The following is an 18,890-nucleotide window of genomic DNA, read 5'->3' as shown; positions in this document are numbered from 1 at the left end:
GAAGAAAGAACTGGAGTATAAATGTAAAGAATAACCTTCTGCCTTCCACCTCATAACCCTGGTGAGGCAAGAAAGAATAATACAGCACACAATAGCACAGAACGTGTGCTCAAAAGTACGATAAGTAAAAAAAAAATTGGATTGCAATCTGATTGGAAGTAACAAACATTGCTTGTTGAAAAAAACTGAATGGAATACGTGATACTGTGTTTATTAAAAGTTACACAGCCGTTAAAATAGATACATGTAAAAGTAAAATGGACGCTGTCATTTCGTATAGTTTTCACTGGGATGTTATTTTGTTCAGTCTTTTTATCTGTTATCTACCCGTAGAGTCTACAGTTTTAATCAATAATTTACTACTTATGTCTGTGAAACAGTGAGAGGGAGCTCCCATTCCTCATTCAAACTAATCAAAGCTACTGATGAGGAAAGAAAGAGTTGAGTAACTATAACTCATTTCCCTCTTCAGGTAAAAAGTGTATAAAACACGATTGTGATTTGGAGAAAAGTTGTCAATGATTTGTTATTATGTCAAAAGTATTTTCCGTTCAGATTTGAGTGTATTTGTTAAATTATATTGAGTTATTAGAACAAAGTTGGTAGCGCCAATCCTCATAGTTAGCATAAAGGCCATGTATTTGGTATGTTAAATGAAATTTGAATTTAATTTTAAATTAAATTAAATTTGAATGTTAAATGAAATGAAATTTGAAATTAGCAATTTAGTTCATGTTCGGTAATAGCCTTAGATTATTTAGCCTTAGGAACAGAAACTGTTCCTGGTTTTCTATATTTATTGGTGTTTATAATAACCAAAGTGCTCCACATTTTTATATTGCTAGTGAACATTATGTTTTTAAAGAAATACTAATGTGGTCTCGTGATATCGTCGATTTAGATTGTGTTTTACTGAAATGTAGAATATACTAAGGAGAAGACTGAATAAGACATAATGCAGAATATTTTCTTAATGTATAGTTAGAAAAATATTAAGAACCATTTTTGTAACTTTCAGCTTATATTCTTTGTTATATTGTATTACTGTAAATTGTTTATCCTATATAGAATCACACTAAAAGCCACTGATGAGGAAACAAGTTGAGTGACTGATTATTTAATCATTTCCCTCTTCAGGGGCGCAACACTTCCCCTCTCATGGCGAGATCTCGACTTCTTTAACACCTCTGGATAAGGTTCTTCTGTGGAGCAGGCTTTAGACCTCTGCGTACAGCACCCTTGATGTCATTTTATTTTTACAGCATCCGCAATCAGTACAATCAATACAGCAATCATACTGGATTTGACTAGGATTCTGAAATGTCTCTTGCAAAGTTATTCAGGTTTGCTTGAACTTTTAATAAAAAAGTGATCTGAAACTACCCAGCTTACAATCTCTGAGGTAGTTGTCACTAAACTCATACGTGATGTGCCATGTGCCTTTACTTTTTTTGTGTTCAAGAGTATTTGTTGTGTGAGCTCCTCACTGCGTGTCCTGTACTGTACTGTAATTTCGTTTAGATTATCTACGAAGAGTACAGCGACTAGAACACCTTGAACGTCTATAAGAATGTGTATATATAAAAATGCTAAAGAATATGTAAAGTGATTAACATTTTCTTGATGTCGATTTTCTGATTATGTCTCGGCGTCATTTAATGAATTCTCTTAGTGACAGGTCATTTCTTTCCGGTATTTTATTCTGGTGCTGTTATTGATCGCATACGAAACCTTATTCTCATCAGGAAAATGTCACCTACAAAGTCACTGTGAAACTTGTTTTGGGAAAAGTTTCTTAATATTTCATTTGATTAGCATGCAAGAAAATTTGATCATAACCTATGGAATTTCCCGCCAGTGTGGAGCTTGAAATCACAACCTTAAGATTTAGAGTTTAAGAGTCACAGAAGAGGTCGGCCTGGTGTTCAGTTCGCCAACGATAAGCTCCGGCAGTGCTCCTCTGTAAAGCAGATTGTTCGGATCGGTTATGTGGGACGGCACTTCGATACTAAGATGGTTTGCAGCACACGCATGGTTTTCCCCCTTCACGCAAAAAACTTAGACGAAGGAAGCTCTCTTGTCTTGGGCTGCTGTCTCCCGGATTTAAAGCGCTCTGGGTGCCAGCTAGGTCTCTAACAAGCACACTATAAAGACAGGAATTACACTTTGCTCACGTCACGCATGGAATGGCGAGGCTACTTGTTCCAATATTATCTAGTCTCACCTCATATGGTGCCGATTCCTGGTTTTCAATTAAGAAAGAGCACTGCAAACACCGTAAACAGTGCAGAACGTGTGATGAAAGAAGTCTTTTCCCCCCTTTGTCTAAAGCAGAACAGCGGAGTCATGCCGAGGGTTGTGAGATCAAGATTTCAGTGGAGCACTGTCGTCTATGTCTTTAGCTACATGAGTTGGACATCTTCTTGTACACGGAAAGCAGATTGAGATCCTCTGACAGAGGTAGCAAGCGCTCCTAGTTAGTAAAGTTGTTTGTGTCCCTGCCTGTCACGCGGGAAACCGGGGCTTGATTACCGATGGGGAGACAGCTAGTTTTTTTATGATCAGATTCCAGTCTTTAATGCTGTGTGTGAGAGTTTACGTAACTTTCCTTTTCTCACATTTTCTGACAACTATTCCGAAGGAGCGCTCTGTCAACTCCTAATACTTTTAAAAAATCTGCCTGCATGTTTGATTAGTTTTGTTTTATTTAGAAAATGTTCAATATTGATCATAACTAAAGAAAATTATGATCAGAAACAAAAACAAAATGTTGAAGATGCAACTCGATCTTGAATCAGACCTGGGTGACACGGGCTTCTGTTCTGATATGGTTATACGAAAAACAGGAGGAATCTTTTCTCTCCTATGGAGCATGAGCTGAATCAGGAATGAGACATTTCGTGTGTTTGTGCATATGTCAACGCATGGCGTAAAACTAAAACTAAATTAAAAACTAACATTAAGTTTTAAGAGACATTCATTTATATACAAACAAGAGACAGACAAAGCAATAATTCTACATTAACTTGTCCTGCACTGATCAGACTAATTGAAATGGTCTGATTCAGAGCCTGTGAAGCTCGTACTAATACAACATTTTCCTTTGATTTCCTTTGAGGGCGGAGTTGTCTTTAAAATCTGGATTAAATAAAAAGGAGTGACGTCAGTGTAAAACAGCTTTCCTTCTTGGGGAACAACGGTAGTAGTATAAAGCGACACCTTTCGTCAAACTTTTGACAGGTACCATGCCCCCTTTTCCAGCCAATGGTCGTCCGAGGTGGTTGGCTGTCCCGCCCCCATGCCAGCCAATGTCGTGTTGTTATGTGTGCATGTCCCACCCCCTTAGGAGCCAATGGTGTGGGTCGAAACTCCCGCCTCCCCCTGGCCGGTCGGTCCGGCGCCTCAGGGTCCCAAAGCCCCAAGTCGGCGCATCCCTCGCTTTAGGTGTGTGAAAGTGTGTATTGGTTTGGAAGGGGACCATGTCTGCCGCGGGGATGAGTGCGCTCTATTATAACCCTAGGAAATCGGGTAGTTACGGAGGCGCGGGGAGTCTGGTGCGGGCCGCGAGATCCCGGGGTGTGAGCGGCTGGGTGGTCGAGTGGTTGTCCGGCCAGGCTGCTTATACGCTGCACAAGCCGGCGCGCGTACGTTTTAAGAGAAACAGGACGCTGGTGTCCGAAATGGACTGGCAGTGGCAGGCCGACTTGGTGGACATGAGAGAACACCGCTAGTTCAACGACGGTTTCTGTTACATCTTAATGTGTATAGACATGCTGTCTAAATACGCTTGGGCCGTGCCGCTGAAAACCAAGACTGGAGGGGCCGTGACAGGCGCATTCCGAAATATACTGCAAGAGGGGCGTGCTCCTAAAAAGCTACAAACGGACGATGGTAAAAAATTTCTTAACAGGACCTTCCAAAATTTTCTCAAACGTGAGAATATTGAACATTTCGTTACGGCCAGCGATGTGAAGGCTAGCGTGGTCGAGAGGTTTAACAGAACTATTAAAACAAAGATGTGGAGGTACCTGACACACAAAAACACCTTTCGATATATCGACGTCCTTTCAGATCTTATTTACGCTTATAACCATAGTTACCACAAGACTATTAAACGAACCCCGGCTTCTGTTACGTCCGACAACTCCCTTGAGGTGTGGAGAACGGTCAATGACGAGCACTTTAAGAGAAAACCGTCAAAGTTTTCATTTAATGTGGGTGATCGCGTGCGGGTGTCCAAAATAAAGGGAGTGTTTGAGAAGGGATATGAACAGACCTTCACAGATGAAATTTTCACTGTCAAAGAGCGGACCGCGGCTCTGAGACCCTATTACAAACTGCAGGACTACGCAGGCAACAACATTAAGGGCTCCTTCTATGCCGAAGAGCTACAGAAGATAAACCCAGATGTTGAGAACGTCTACCGCATCCAACGGATTTTAGCAGCCAGGGGTCGTGGCAAAAACAGCTTTTGGTAAAGTGGCGTGGCTGGAGCGATAAATTCAATAGTTGAGTGAAGGCTTCTGAGGTCCGAGACATATAGAGGTGGTGAAAAATGAACCCCAATGGTTTCTATGTGATGCTGGCTAGTAATTCATCCTCAAAGATGTTTCCAAAGAACACTAACGCGTGCTTCACAGAGCATCTGGCAAAGGCGATTGACCTGGACGGGGGCTGGGAAGTGGGCCTGGTCGAACTACACTATCCGAATACACTAAACACTTTTGATGAAGACGAAGTTTTTCTGTTCGTCAGCGAGGAGCTCAAGACTATCTGGACCTGTACCTTACCGAGAGGGTACTACGGCAACATCGAGCAGCTCTTGCATGAAATGAAACGGGCTGCTGAAAAATCCAAGTTAACGGCTGTAAGTCTTAAATACAACCCCATTAGCCGGTCGGTAAGGATTGTTAGTGATAAACGGTTTGTTATGCAAGTGCGTGACCACCTAGCGCGGATGTTGGGTTTTAATTCGGGTGTCGCCGGTGTAAAATCACCGCACCCCGTCGATATGACTGGCGGATTTAACACCATGTATATATACACCGATATCATAGAACACCAGTTAATAGGCGACGTCTACGTACCGCTTTTGTGTTGTGTGCCCTTCAGAGGCGTGGATGGTGAATTCGTCACAGTATTGTACGACAAACCCCATTACGTGCTGGTGAGCATCGACCATTTTAACAACATCACTATTGAAATAAAGACGGATCAAAACGAACACGTGTCATTTGCATTTGGATAGGTCATCGTCAAGCTGCATTTCAGACCTGTGAAAGCGACAAACATCTAAAAGGATGACGGTCATCAAGAGCTACGGGGATCCTTCTTTGTATACACACTACTACAAACAACAGGCTGGTTATGGATTACCAGGATTTTCAGGGCTACCGGTTCAGTACGGCGCTGGTATCGGGGGGTATTTTCAGAGCGCTATTTAGAAAAGCCGTGCCTTTTCTGAAACGCGGGTTTGAAATAGCTAAGCCGCACATGGCATCGGCAGCTAAAAACATCACCAAAGACGTGGTCAGCAACGTTACAAGCGCGGTCATGTCTAAGGTGGCTGCACATCAGCAGGAAGGTTCAGGTCTAGCATACATCCGCAGGGGTGTCAGGAGAAAAAGACAGACGTCATCATCACACCGTCGGGGGCCGCCGAAACCTGATAAAAGAATGGCTAAGCGCAGACAGGCAACTCATAAAAGCTTCAGGTCGACCAAGAAGAGCGTGACACACCGCAATCAACGAGACACGAAACGAGACATATTTTAAACATGGCTTTTGTTCATGTCTGCAGAATGAGCCAAGTCGGAGCTGGACATATTTAAATTAGCACCTACCCAAACAAGCATCGAGAAAAGCTTGTACATAGAAGTTCCACCCCTCACAGCCCTAACAGAAAACGCACCTCTGGAGTTCTACGTCGCAGGCAACGGAGAAGATTATTTAGATTTAAACAACACCCTGCTCTATTTGACCTGTAAAATAATGGAAGAAGACGGTCGGGACATTGATGCGGCAGCCCGTGTGAGCCTGGTGAAGTACCCCATCGCAGCCATCTTCAGCCAGGTTGACATCACCGTAGGAGACCGATTGATCAGCCAGAGCAACAACTGCTATCCTTACAGAGCCTTTATAGAGTCGGTCCTGAACTACAACGACGCAGTATTCAACAGGGCTCTTTGACAAAGACACAGCCGGGGAACACGAGTCCACAATTTTGGATGGTCCCAATCAGGGGTTCAGAAAAAGAGCATCATACACGACGCAAAGCCGAAAACTAGAGCTCCTGGATCACATTCACGCCGACCTGTTTTTTCAGGACAAACTACTACTGAATGGCGTAGACCTGAAAATAAAACTCACACGAAACAGAGATGCTTTCTGCTTAATGAACAACGCCGGAGAATACAAACTGAGCGTACTCTCTGCATCTTTGTTTGTGAAAAGAGTCAGAGTGTCACCCGGGGTCAGACTGGGACACGCCGAAGCACTCCTGACGGCCAACGCTAAATACCCCATAGACCGCGTACAGATGAAAGTCTTCAGCCTGCCTGCCGGGAGCCGTGTATGTAACCAAGAAAACCTCTTTCTCGGACAGTTACCCAAAGTGGTCATTTTGGGGTTTGTGGACAACGCGGCATTCAGCGGCAGTTTTACCCAAAACCCCTTCAATTTTAAACACTACAACACTAACTTTCTGGCTCTCTACGTGGACGGTGAACAAATCCCCACTAAACCGCTTCAACCAGACTTCCAGAATGGACATTGCGTCCGTTAATATTTGAATCTGGTGAAAACAGCCGGGAAGCGTCTGAAAGACAAACCACTTCTGGTGGACCGCGAGGAGTACGCGCGAGGTTACACATTGTTCGCTTTCAACCTCAGCCCCGACGACGAGTGCACAGGACATTATTCACTTATCAAAACGGGTAATCTGAGAGCTGAAATACGCTTCGCGCTACCGCTACCCACTACAGTTAACATGGTTGTGTACACGCTGTTCGACAACGTGATAGAGCTAGATATGAGACGTCAAGTCATTTACGACTTCAGCTAAAAAGCACTGGAGGCCACACAACCTGCACATAAAGATGAACACCAAACAGCTGGAAGACATTCTAACCCAGGACCGCTACACCCGAGACAGTTTTCTAGGCGTGTTCCCCAGTGATGCCCTACCGCGTGAGAGACTGGCGTGGCCTCCTCTGAGTTTAATAGTTAATACTCACCCACACGACCGCCCCGGTGAACACTGGCTGGCTATTTACTTACCCGACGACGAGGGCGCAGAATTTTTCGACTCCTACGGATTTTCACCCGAAGCCTTTTTTTTTCCCAAGAATATTATTGATTTCTTAAACAGAAATGCTAATTCCATATTTTACAACAACAGACAATCGCAAGATTCTTTTGCGGTGACCTGCGGTCTACATCGTGTCTTTTTTCTATACCATTGTAGCGGCAATGCTTGTTAATAAGACAGAATTAAGCGTTGGTATGCTCCTAAAAGAGGCCCCATCTCACCCTCCATCTCTGTGGTGCAGCCACAGAGAAAGAATTCATGCAAGCTGATTTAAGAGTGTTTTCTTGTGATAAGAAACAAGCTCCCAGACGGGGATGCAATTAGCTGAGCCTGGCTATCATGATCAATGGTCATCTATTGGCGCCTATCAGTCTAGGGAGTGCCGAATGGACATCTGGACTGCATTCCTAAGTGTCAAGAGTAAGTGACCTATATCTCACCTTGACCAACCAATCAGGGACTGGCAGGGCGTGGTAATACCACGTGGGTCTCCAATGCCCGCCAAACTCTCAACCAATCAGCACACATCTGGGTCTTGATCAAAAAGGGAGCGCAAGCTCAGTTCTGGGCTCTCCTTGGCCATTTTCGCGCATCCTCAGAGACAATCACGTGACAACTGCTGTTGTCTGCAAAAGGACTTGGACTTTGTTCAAAGTGCGAGGCCGAGGAACCCGTACGTACTCAGAATTCTACCAACGTGAATGCTCCGCTTGATCAACGGCAGCCTACAGTTGGACCCTCGTCGACAACCTGAATAGCTTATTCAGAAGCAGCGCTGGACCGGGAACGAACCAGTTTCTTCCCAGGCAAAAGAGTGACTTGTGAGGACTCGCGGTCACACTCTGTGCATAGAGACTTTCTACTAGCCAGCCGGACTGCTGGTAGATCCCCTCGGAGCAACGACTGCCCTGCGCGCCGCAGTCAGATTCCTCCGCCCGTCCTACTCCGAGCTGCACCTCGACTGGTTGGCCGGTAGCCAGAGGACGCCGTCACAACGCCCATTGGACAACCGCTGCAACAGAGGCTGCAACAGAGCCTGTCAGCTGGTTTGGTGTTCGTGCCGGGAAATTCCAAATCCAAACACAGTGGATAAGTAAACCCCATGTTCTACATTGCGTCTCGAGAATTCAATTGTACCTCAAGTTGTTATCAATTTAATTCATGAGTAATGTATTTACTTCCGAGTTTAGAGTAACAGTGGGTAATAACACTGATTAGCGATTTGGTAACCGAACGATATATATTGACATATATTCTCTGTTGTGTATCTCTTTGTGATTGCATCTCTTCGAGATTATATACCTTGTATATTGATAACCCTCACCGTAAGGTCTGCCGCTCGTATCCAGGCAGACTAGTATATGTTTGTTGCACAGTTATATTAATAAATGTATCCCGTGTATTGAACCCGTGTGTGCGTTGTTAGTTGTTCTGACGATTGATTTTCTAAAAGCCCCAACGAACAACCTCGTGATTACTGCTACAATTAATAATTGTCTCAGTAAACCCATCAAAACCACTACACCATAGATGTAAAGGTTTATCTTTTAGAAACATTTTAGAACTTTATTCTACGAATGCAATCCAGAATGACCCCATGGTGGAAATGTTTCTGAAAAACCGACGCCGTGTGAGATGGAGACCCTGATACCCTTTTAAGCCATTTGAAAATACGAATGTTCAATTACGCGGGTGTTTACGACAATTTAAAACATGTCATAAATGTTAATCGACCGTCTAAAATAAAAATGAAATCAAACCATTTCGATGTCTGTGTGGTTATTATTTAGAAAGAACACAAAACATGAATTAAAATCAATACAATATTTTTATTATACATTCGCTGTTATAGCACTCAAGCTTTTTTTAATGTTATGTTTAATGTTACATCCAAGCCATTTTCTTACAAAAATTTTTAACTATATTGCTCACGCTTTTTAATATACATTTCAAGTCATTTATCACAAACACACATACCCAGAGAAAAAATGTTACAAAGACAACCATGTGGGTCTAGGTATTAATGATCGTCTCCTTTCAGCGGTTATCTAAGAGACCGGGTCGACCATCGACAACTCTACTGGTTGTTTTAAAGTTTTGACCGACGCTGCACACCCCAGCGGGGCAGCCTTGAGTTTTTCAAGTAGCTCTCGGTTACCAGCGTTGGCTAGCAAGGTGCCCGGCACGTTGGTTTCTGCCATAGCCTCCATGAACACATCCCAACCTTTTGGCTTCTTACCGACCGCAACTGCTTGCTGCTGCGTGAGAGCCCTGACAAGACCAATCATGTGAGAGCCCTCAACGGGTGCCCCCTTGTACACAAATTCCCCTTTTTCATTCCAGGCTATTAATGGTTCATTGCGGGCCATGGTCTTTAACAATATCTTGGCATTTCTCCGGAACCGCTGAGACACACTGTCCAAAATATACCCAAAGTCAGTGTCGCTCAATGTCGGCGGTTGTGCTAACGTGAGTGATAGCTCGGCGGGTGCATTTTCATGTAGTACAACAGTTAAAGTCCCCTTTTCGGAAGTCTCCTGGCGTATTAATGTCAAATACCGTTGTAACACCTAACTGTACAATTTCACTTTTTCATATTCGGCCAGATGCGAGTTCTGAAGAATGTCTCGCATTTCATCATCCAACCGACGGGTTGTTATTTTTTCGAACCCAGACCGCTCTCGGAGTCGATCGAGCTGTTTCTGAGGTACCAGGTACATTTTTTCAGCGTGCTCCAATATTGACGTTGTAGAAGCCCCGTAATCAATGGTACTGCAATACTCAACAGGGTCCCGATAAAACCGCCGGACTGGTTCACCAAGAGTCTCTTTCTTTTAAGAGAAAGACCCTTTCGACTCAAAGTCTTTATAAGCTTACGCTTTCTCTTCAGGGTCCCAAACTGCTTAGCAGATAACGGTATGTTCCCTTTCAAGGTATTCAAGGCAATTTCAGCTATGGCCTGTATAAGATCATTTGTAGCCCTGCAGAGAATAGTTTTCCGCTGCTTGGGGGCGGCTTTCACCAGAAAATTTAAGAGAGTCAGGTTTCTCAGAACGCGTGAAGACATGATGACGCCCCGAACTTGTTTTTTCGACTGAGTCTGTGGTTGCGAGATCACCAACTTTTAGATTTTTTAAATACATAAGCCATGGGTACATCTGGGGGGAAAAGACCTGTTCACAAACGATAGTCATCTGGGGTGTCGGCATTTAAATCCACCAACAAGTAACCGAAAGGTTTTTTAGTAGCGTCATCGAACGCTTCCAAAAAAAAATGGCTTTACCGGGGTACATCTGCCGGGACATGGTTGTAATCTGTAGTTTATCTCTAGGGTTTTTAAACAGCACCATGTAGTTTGTATTTAACGCGATGGTTCTACTTTTCCGGCCTTGACAAAACACATTTTGGACGATATACATGATGCTGAGGTTTCGGTGGTGTACGTATTTGGTAAAAGCTTTTTCTATCTCATTATTTTCACACGCAGACTCCATCAAATCATCAACTACAATCAAATTTACTCTACCCTGCGGCAGTAGCTGGTCGTCGGAAAACGACGTTGGTAGTCCTTCTATAAACTGAATGTATGGAAATTTCACAAGCAACTCAGCGTATAGAGGTCGCCAGCAGCTGTAACACCAGACTGTGTTTTCGGGTTTAAGAGTCATAACGGTATCACCGTTCTCCAAGAGCTGTTTTATAAAATAACTTTTACCGCAATTCGTGGGTCCGGACAACATGCATGAAAAAGGGTGTTTTAACCTGACATCCATCGTGTTAATATCCGTAGGGCAACGATGTCAAATTTTCTTGCAGCACCCGCTTGTCGTACACCACCTTCTGGGTTTTCTTTAAGGTCCGGGTCTCACTGCGCCAATCCTTTTTAACACGCACGATCATCGGCTGTTGAATAGAAATGTGTTTAAATTCCCGGCACTCTGCATAAGGGTTAACGCCATAGTCAAAAACCAAGTTCCGCAGACTCTTAAAGTTAACTTTTTCACAATTGTTCACATTGAGCGTAATGCCTTTTACCTTTAAACAGGCTTTCCCTCCAGACAGTTTGTACCCGTACGACTTGGGTCCTGTTGATACAAACTCGGTGATGTGTTGTCCAGCAGCTATTTCGCTGGTCAGCTCACCCAAGTAGTCACCCAGTTCCGGATTCCACTCACCCTCCCGGCTCACAAAGATAACCGAATCTGTCTCGTGGTACAGACAGTGGCCTTGCAAAGCATTTAGCAGATTGTATAACTCCAAGCGGGCATAGGCGGTTGTAAAGCTAGCGATGAAAATGTTAGTGTTTGAATGGCCTGTATAGTGGTGTTTAGTGTTTCCACGTAACACAGGCTGTGTTTTCATTGATAAACTCGCAGGCTGACACCTCATGATATGGCGTAAATAAGTACCTGAACAATTCATCGGGGTTTCTCACAATGGTGGTCTGTGGTAAATTGTCTCTTTGTCCATACTTCCCCCACAAACTGTTCAAGGCAATTTTTGAAAGCTGTCTTTTGGCCGGATTCTTTTTAATGTTGCCGGGGTCCAGCCGTCACCCGCTTTTTCATAATATTCGCTGATATATCTTTGTTGTTTCGCGACATCTGTACACCCCTCAGGAAACCCCGAAGCTTCCTGTTTCCCTTTCAGATGCAGTTTGATGTAGTCGGTAAAAATATCGTGTGAGGCCTTTTCGAAATGCCAAATTTCGTAAATTTTACACACTCAATACCCCAGATCTAAGGCCATCTGTAATTCAGGGGTGCACCAGACACCAGTCAAGGCGCGATCTTCATCACCGTGCTCACAGGGGGTGGTCTGTTTTGTTTCAGCACACGTACGACACAGTGTGAAAAACAGTTTTTTGTCAATTTTGGTTGGAAGAACTGGAAAGTATAAACGTCTGCGTGGGTAAACTTTCACCTTCGCTAAACCGAAATACCGTTTTAAATCTCCAAAGTTGTTATAAATGATTCGGGGGTGCCCCAGTGGGTATTTTTTAGTTTTGTTCACAAACGGATACAGACTGGTGAAATCATAGCTGTGTAATGCAAACAAATAGCATTTGTTCTCCCCCGAAAAAGTGACTCCCGCGGTTGCAGAGGCTCTGGTAACTGCGCAGCTGTTAAAAATTTACCCAAGTCTCCATTTTCAACAAGCATGTCTCTGAACTCGTGCTCCCACAAAACACGCACGTTAAAACCTCTCATTTTGAGAAAATTAATTTTAACCATCGTACAACCAGCCAAAAGTAGTGTTTGTCAGCGGATTAAAATCGTTTTCACAATAACAAACGCTACAACCATGAAAAAAGCAACCGTTGAGCTCAAAGGCTGTCGGCACTCCGTCAATTACAGCATAACCATCCAGAAAATATGGGCCAACCTTGAACTCACTGGCCGTGGTTAACGGGTGTTGGATTTTAACGGGCTCTGTGTGTTCGATGTACATAAGCCACTTTAACTAACCCCGCCACACACACCGCACGTCTCCAAAACATCACAAATTATCTCTAATACGTGATTTTAAAACGTTAAGACCAATCCGTTAAAGTATGAAGAACAACACCCCATCATTTGTTGCCTATTAATACCTTAAAGACTTTTACGCTTGCGATGTGTGGAAATTTATCTCAAACTTTCGAAAAAGCTGTCGCGAATGTGTTATTAAAAATAAACTGTGTCTTATTACATTATTTTAAAAACTTTAAGACCAAACCCGCGTGTTTAAAATTTCTTTTCTGGGCAAACACATCATTTGTGTTTGCGTTGTGTGTTAATACTTTTAAAGTTTAAAACGTATAAACTGATATGTGAATACTATTCGCTCTCGATAAAACAAGGGGGGGGGGGTCATCACAACATTGGTTGTGATGCGTTTTAAAGCATCACAACCAATTGAAAAATGTCTTGTGTTATGTAGGCGTGGTTACACCATTGGCGCATATTCTTAAACGCTCCGGACTGACAGGGTCGCAGCGCGTCCTTGGCGCTGTCAGACACCGCCCCTTGTTAGGAGCTGCGGAGATGGCTTCTTTGTGTGGAGAAACAACGGGGTCTGCTACTCTACAAAGTGAAGAGGTAGGCGGCTAAAATATTTTTTCTGATCGTGGAATTGTTGTATCGGTGCTTAGCGTATGTCATTTTAATACTTGGTCTTCTTTTTAGCAAAACCCGACCCCACCCTCTGCACCCTGTGACAGCGGCGGGGGTGTGAGTTCAGCTGGGGTACCAGATGTTGAAGAACTGCCGGGTGCTAGCGATGATACCACGCTACAAATGGTAAATATTAACAAAAAACCTTAGCTCAAAAGTTTTTTAAGCCTTTCTTTTCTTTTTCCTTTAATAGAATAAAGAGGATGTGGACGGGTCAATCTTCAGCCTACCAGCACAACTGAATGTTTCGTGTCTATGCTTGTGTGTTCGGCCAAATGTTAATAAAGCTGATGCCCAACAAGGTTTAGCTAACGATGTCCCTAATGAGCCCAATGTTTGAAACACCTACTGTTGAAATAAAGCGGTTCACATTTCACATGGTGTTTGTCCTGCGAGTTCTTTCCGTGAGACTTTACGCAGTCAGTGTGTGTGTGCTTACAACCCTGCTGCTTTTGAGACACGGCTTGTGCAGCGTATAAGCAGCCTGGCCGGACAACCACTCGGCCACCCGGCCGTGGCTGGCGCCGCTCACAACACGGGATCTCGCAGCTCACACCAGACTCTCCGTGCCGCTGTAACTACCCGATTCCCTAGGTTTATAATAGAGCGCACTCAACCCCGCTGCAGACATGGTCCCCTTCCAAACCAATACACACTTTCACATACCTAAAGCGAGGGATGCACCGCCTTTGGGCTTTGGGACCCTGAGGCTCCGGACCGACTGGCCGGGGGGGAAGGCGGGAGTTCCGACCCTTAACAACACACCATTGGCTCCTGAGGGGGCGGGACATGCACAAATAACAACACGCCATTGGCTGACAAGGGGGCGTGGTACCTGCCAAAAGTTTGACGAAAGGTGTCGCTTTATACTACTCAGAACACATGTAAGACTTACACACAACTTTTAATATGCTGTAGTGAATTTGCAGGTATCCTGGGGAGGGAAGAGAACTGATATTAAGGAAATACATATTTAAAGGGGATGTAAGTATTAAATGTGTTTTGTCACATCTGGGTGTTAACTGAATAACATTTTAGCATTATTTTTTGTGTTTTGACTCTATACTTGTGTTTATCAGGAGACAGCAGAAATATTGATGTTTACATTTATATTCACATTCCCAGTGATATTGACTTAGGTACTCCACTATTTACTTGTAGTTTGACTGGTGTCAAAAGTTGAAAATCTCTGCAAACATCAAGATGGCTAAGGACGTGGAAAGAAACTCAATCACATTTAGAGAAGGTAATGTTTAGATCGGATTAATTCAAAGTGTGTCTCTGGGTGCGTTTGATCTACCAACGTTGTGTTTAACTGAAGGACACCCTGACTGAGTGTGCCATAGAAACTGACATTTTTTGTATTTTTTCTACATTCACAGATTTTTGGCTAAAGTAAAAAAAAAGATCGTTGTCATTTTCTTGCCAGCTGGCAGTAATTCTTTTGCACTGATAAGAAAGATGAGCATTTTATCTTTCGCAATGTGTGGATTTCTTGAAAAACAAGTTGTGCCAAAAGCGAAATTAAAAGTTCATTTAAACATAATGCAGAAGCATATTGTCTGTAACAATAAACAGTGGGCGAAGACAGGAAGTAAGGCACTGCTGGGATTTGAACCCAGGATCTCCTGTTTACTAGACAGGCGTTTTAACCAACTAAGCCATAGCGCCAGCAAAGCACTGCCCTTTTTCAGCCAGTTGGACACACTGCTCTGTTATATCTTCGTTCGGTGTGCGGTGAGCCTGATCACTGAGCAAGTTGAGAAAGGATGTGAAATGGCTTTTATCTGCCAATTTCATTACCAAGGAGCTCAATATGCTTTTGATTATCTACAGGGTGTGTAGTGCAACACAGGCGATGGACTGCTGGGATTTGGAGCCAGGATTTCCCGTTAACTAGACAGGTGCTTTAACCAACTAAGCCACGGCGCCGGCAGAATTCTCCTCTTTTACTGCCCCTTGGACACACCGCTCAGAGACACCTGCATTCAGTAAGCTGAGTCGGCTGGCTGAGCATGTTGCCTCCTTTACATTCTGGCCCCGACACTAAGAGAAACGTACAGAAATGGCTTTTATCGGGCACTTTTCATGTCCAATGCGCTTGACATCTCCCACGGGCGACAGAGTTCATTTACGACACTTCCTTTCTTTCTTTCTTCTTTCTGTACTCTTTGATGAAAAAAAAACGAGTAATCATGTAAGGGAAAATGTATTTTTTCATGGAGAAAACGTGCACCAGGAAATGTTGTGTTTAGAAGAAGTGAGTTAACATGAAAAGTGACCTAATTTACCAGAGCAAATGCTCACCTAGCAAGGTCTGCTTTACTACTAGAGAGACGTAGAGTGAAAGATGTGATAATTTCAAGCCGTTGTGGAACAAAACGCTATTTTCTTTTTAATTATAAATGAATTAGAAATTCAGAGCGACACATAAAGGCTTTGTCTGCTTAAAAGTGATGATTTTTAAAAACTGATAAAAATTTGGAAAACACGTTTCTCACGTAGAAATTTAAGATGGGGGTGGGGTATTACTAGTAGTGGCGCTGAACTCACCATGGTGCAATTCATTTACGTGACGGACTAGTGGTTTAATGGATAACGCATCTGATTTCGGTTTATTAGATTGTCGATTCGACTTCTACCGGGGTTGTGTGATTTAAATCAGGCTCCTCAGAAATAGAAGTCCGTTATGTAAATAGACCGCACCTGAAAGCAAACGTTGGGTCTGGTTTCCTTTCTTTCCTGCATGAAATAGCAAATCGTTACAAAAAACACCAGCTAATGTCCAATAGCGTTAGTCATTTAAGCTAACATGAATATACTGTAGGTCTTGGTACATGGGAGTGGATTTCAACCACAATTAAAAAAGGACAAATTGTAATTACAGGCTTCAGACACTTTTTCATACAAAAGTGACCAAACACTCCCTAACTTTCAGGTTTGCTTGAACCTGTAACAAAAACGAGGTCTGAAACTTCCATTCTCTGATATCACTGTCTCTAAAGCCAGTGATGTTTCACGGATGTGCAGTGTGCCTTTTCTCTTGTCATGTTCATGATGATTCGCTGAATAAGCTCCTGACTGGGTGTTCTGTACTGCGCTGTTACTTTGTTCAATTACCTATGTGGTGTACAGATAAAACCAGACTGCATGGTGTAATTTCCGGGTTCAGCACCAGCAGCACCTGCAAACTCATCAGCTGACCTCAACGTGATTTGAACATGCAACCTTCTGATCTGGAGTCAGATGCGCTTCTGTTGCGCCACAAGGTCGCTCACCACCCGTCCTTTTAATTCCCCCAAAGAGAACAATCAGTGTCCCTGAAAAATATTTTTTTTCATTCTCTCCTGTGTGGAGCGCCGCTCTTCCAACGAGGGTCTCTTCTTCCCCAACCACAGATTATTCTTTCCGCCCGGCTCTCTCACAGAGAGCAGACACACCGTCTCCACTGATGTGTTTACTACATCTATAGATCTCACCCCCTACAGCCCCGATATTCCTGGACAGGATACTTACCACCAGCCTCGTGAACTTCTCATCTTGACCTCTCCCAGGAGGAGCACAATTAACACAGAATCCTCTCTCCATTTAGCAAATAACACAAAACACTGTTTACCTGTCAAGACAGAAAACCGGGCTGCTCCAGGTGAGGCTTGAACTCACAACCGCGGCATGACTCCACTAATCATGTCATTTTACAAAGCCTGAACCTGGAAAGAGATTGGAAGCCGAGAAGTTATGGTGTTTTTTTAATACTTGCCTACTCTTTCAATTTTTCCGTCAAGTCTTTTATTTGGTAGTACTTTCAATTGATGTTAATCCTTGTCCCGATGCACGTTCTGGGCCATGGTGCATCTTGAATAATGTTCTTATAGGCTTCAGTTTGGAAAAGTGCGCTCTTCAGAAGCTACCAAAACCGCTAATGGTTACATAACACTTAATGCAAAAGCAACGTTCGGGTTTGAAAAAAAATATTACTTGCTATGAATACAAACACTGTTACAGGAGGCGTGTTAGGGATATTTTAGCTTAGATCATCAATTCATCTTACATTTCTTCTCCATCTATATCAACAGCGTAATCGCTACTGAGTGCTAAAGGCAGGTCCTGGCAATACAATCTTCTTTAGAAAACATTTTTAAAACTATTTCCACTACCATACGTAAAGTAAAAGATAGTGATTGCACGCAACGAATAAAATCTCTTTTCCAGGGACGTTGTAGTTAGATGCAAATTACAATCGAAAATGTATCAGCTTTAACATTTTCTTTTGGATTCACAGGACAGTCAGCATGAGTCATCAAAGAGCCTGTAGTGGCAAGAAGTTTAAAAGCGCACTAGTGATCTGTCTTTGGTCAAAGGAATTGCTGGAGCAGTAGGACGCAGAGCAATATCTAGCAGCTGTAGACGATGTTTGGGGAAGAGATAATTCTGTTTTCAGCACAGGGAGTGAGAATGAGCTCAGTCCGGCTCCCAGCAGAATCCATTCTGGTTTTGTTACTGTTAGACTGTGCGTCTGAGGCTCTTTGGATCGCAAAAAATAAGTTCACAATACGATAAAAAACACAGAAAGCACAAACGTAATAATATAATGATACAAAATCAATACCAAATCATAAAGCCAATTAAGTACCTATCCTTTGAAAACAGTGACATTTGTATCTACTTTTGAATTACAAATCAGACAGCGTAGTCCCTTAATTCAAAGATCAGATCTTGGCCAAAACAAGACAACCAGATGTTAGCTGAATTCGGAACAAGAGCCTCTGCTTCATCGTTTATTGAGCTTTTGATCAACGTCTGAGTGAAAAAGAGTCGCTATTTTAACTATTTGATTAAAGTTCACAAAAGCACCTTCCTTCGAGCTGGGGTCGAAACAGCGACTTAAGGATTCCTAACTGTTTCTAATACAGTCAGCCGCACTACCAACTGAGCTATCGAAGGGGTTTAAAGCACTCCTCTCTGGCACATATTGCCCAATGTAGTGAAACATTCCGGGTACTTAAATTCCAGTTCGACATCAAGTTTCCAACTCGTTTCCTTAGACTTGTTTACCTTGAATTTAAGCCACAAACCAGGATTCTACTGTATAATCTTCCAGGGATGTTACAAAATGTTTGATGGGGCATCAATCATTACAGGCGGAAATTCACTCCTTTTTTTTTCTCGAGGCATCATATTAAATGATCCATTTCATTTGGATCAAGAAGAGGATCACCATGAGAAATAGAACAAACTGTTTGATTCCGTCTTTATTGGGAGCTGTATCACAGCTAATGCATGTAAAGCCTTCAGTATGCGATAGTGAGAGCTCAGTTATGCCAGGGAGTGGGAGTGAAGAGAACTGAACTGAAATTTAGCAAATTCATATTTAAATAGAGAGTAAATCATCAAAGTGTTCTGTCACTTAAAACTTATTATAACAC

At 43.1% G+C, this 18,890-nt stretch overlaps 1 non-coding gene across 1 annotated transcript; it reads right to left on the bottom strand.

Annotated features, from left to right (window-relative positions):
• Window positions 1-15,061: 15,061 nt before the first annotated feature.
• On the bottom strand, window positions 15,062-15,135 carry trnat-agu (transfer RNA threonine (anticodon AGU)). The gene has a single exon. It is a non-coding gene; the product is annotated as a tRNA-Thr (tRNA).
• Between the last annotated feature and the right edge of the window lie 3,755 nt (window positions 15,136-18,890).

The sequence above is a fragment of the Lepisosteus oculatus genome, chromosome 14 (assembly GCF_040954835.1).
Source record: "Lepisosteus oculatus isolate fLepOcu1 chromosome 14, fLepOcu1.hap2, whole genome shotgun sequence".
Classification (NCBI taxonomy): Eukaryota; Metazoa; Chordata; class Actinopteri; order Semionotiformes; family Lepisosteidae; genus Lepisosteus; species Lepisosteus oculatus.
The sequence above is the reverse complement of the archived record's forward strand: the minus strand, read 5'-3'. Positions and strand labels throughout refer to the sequence as shown.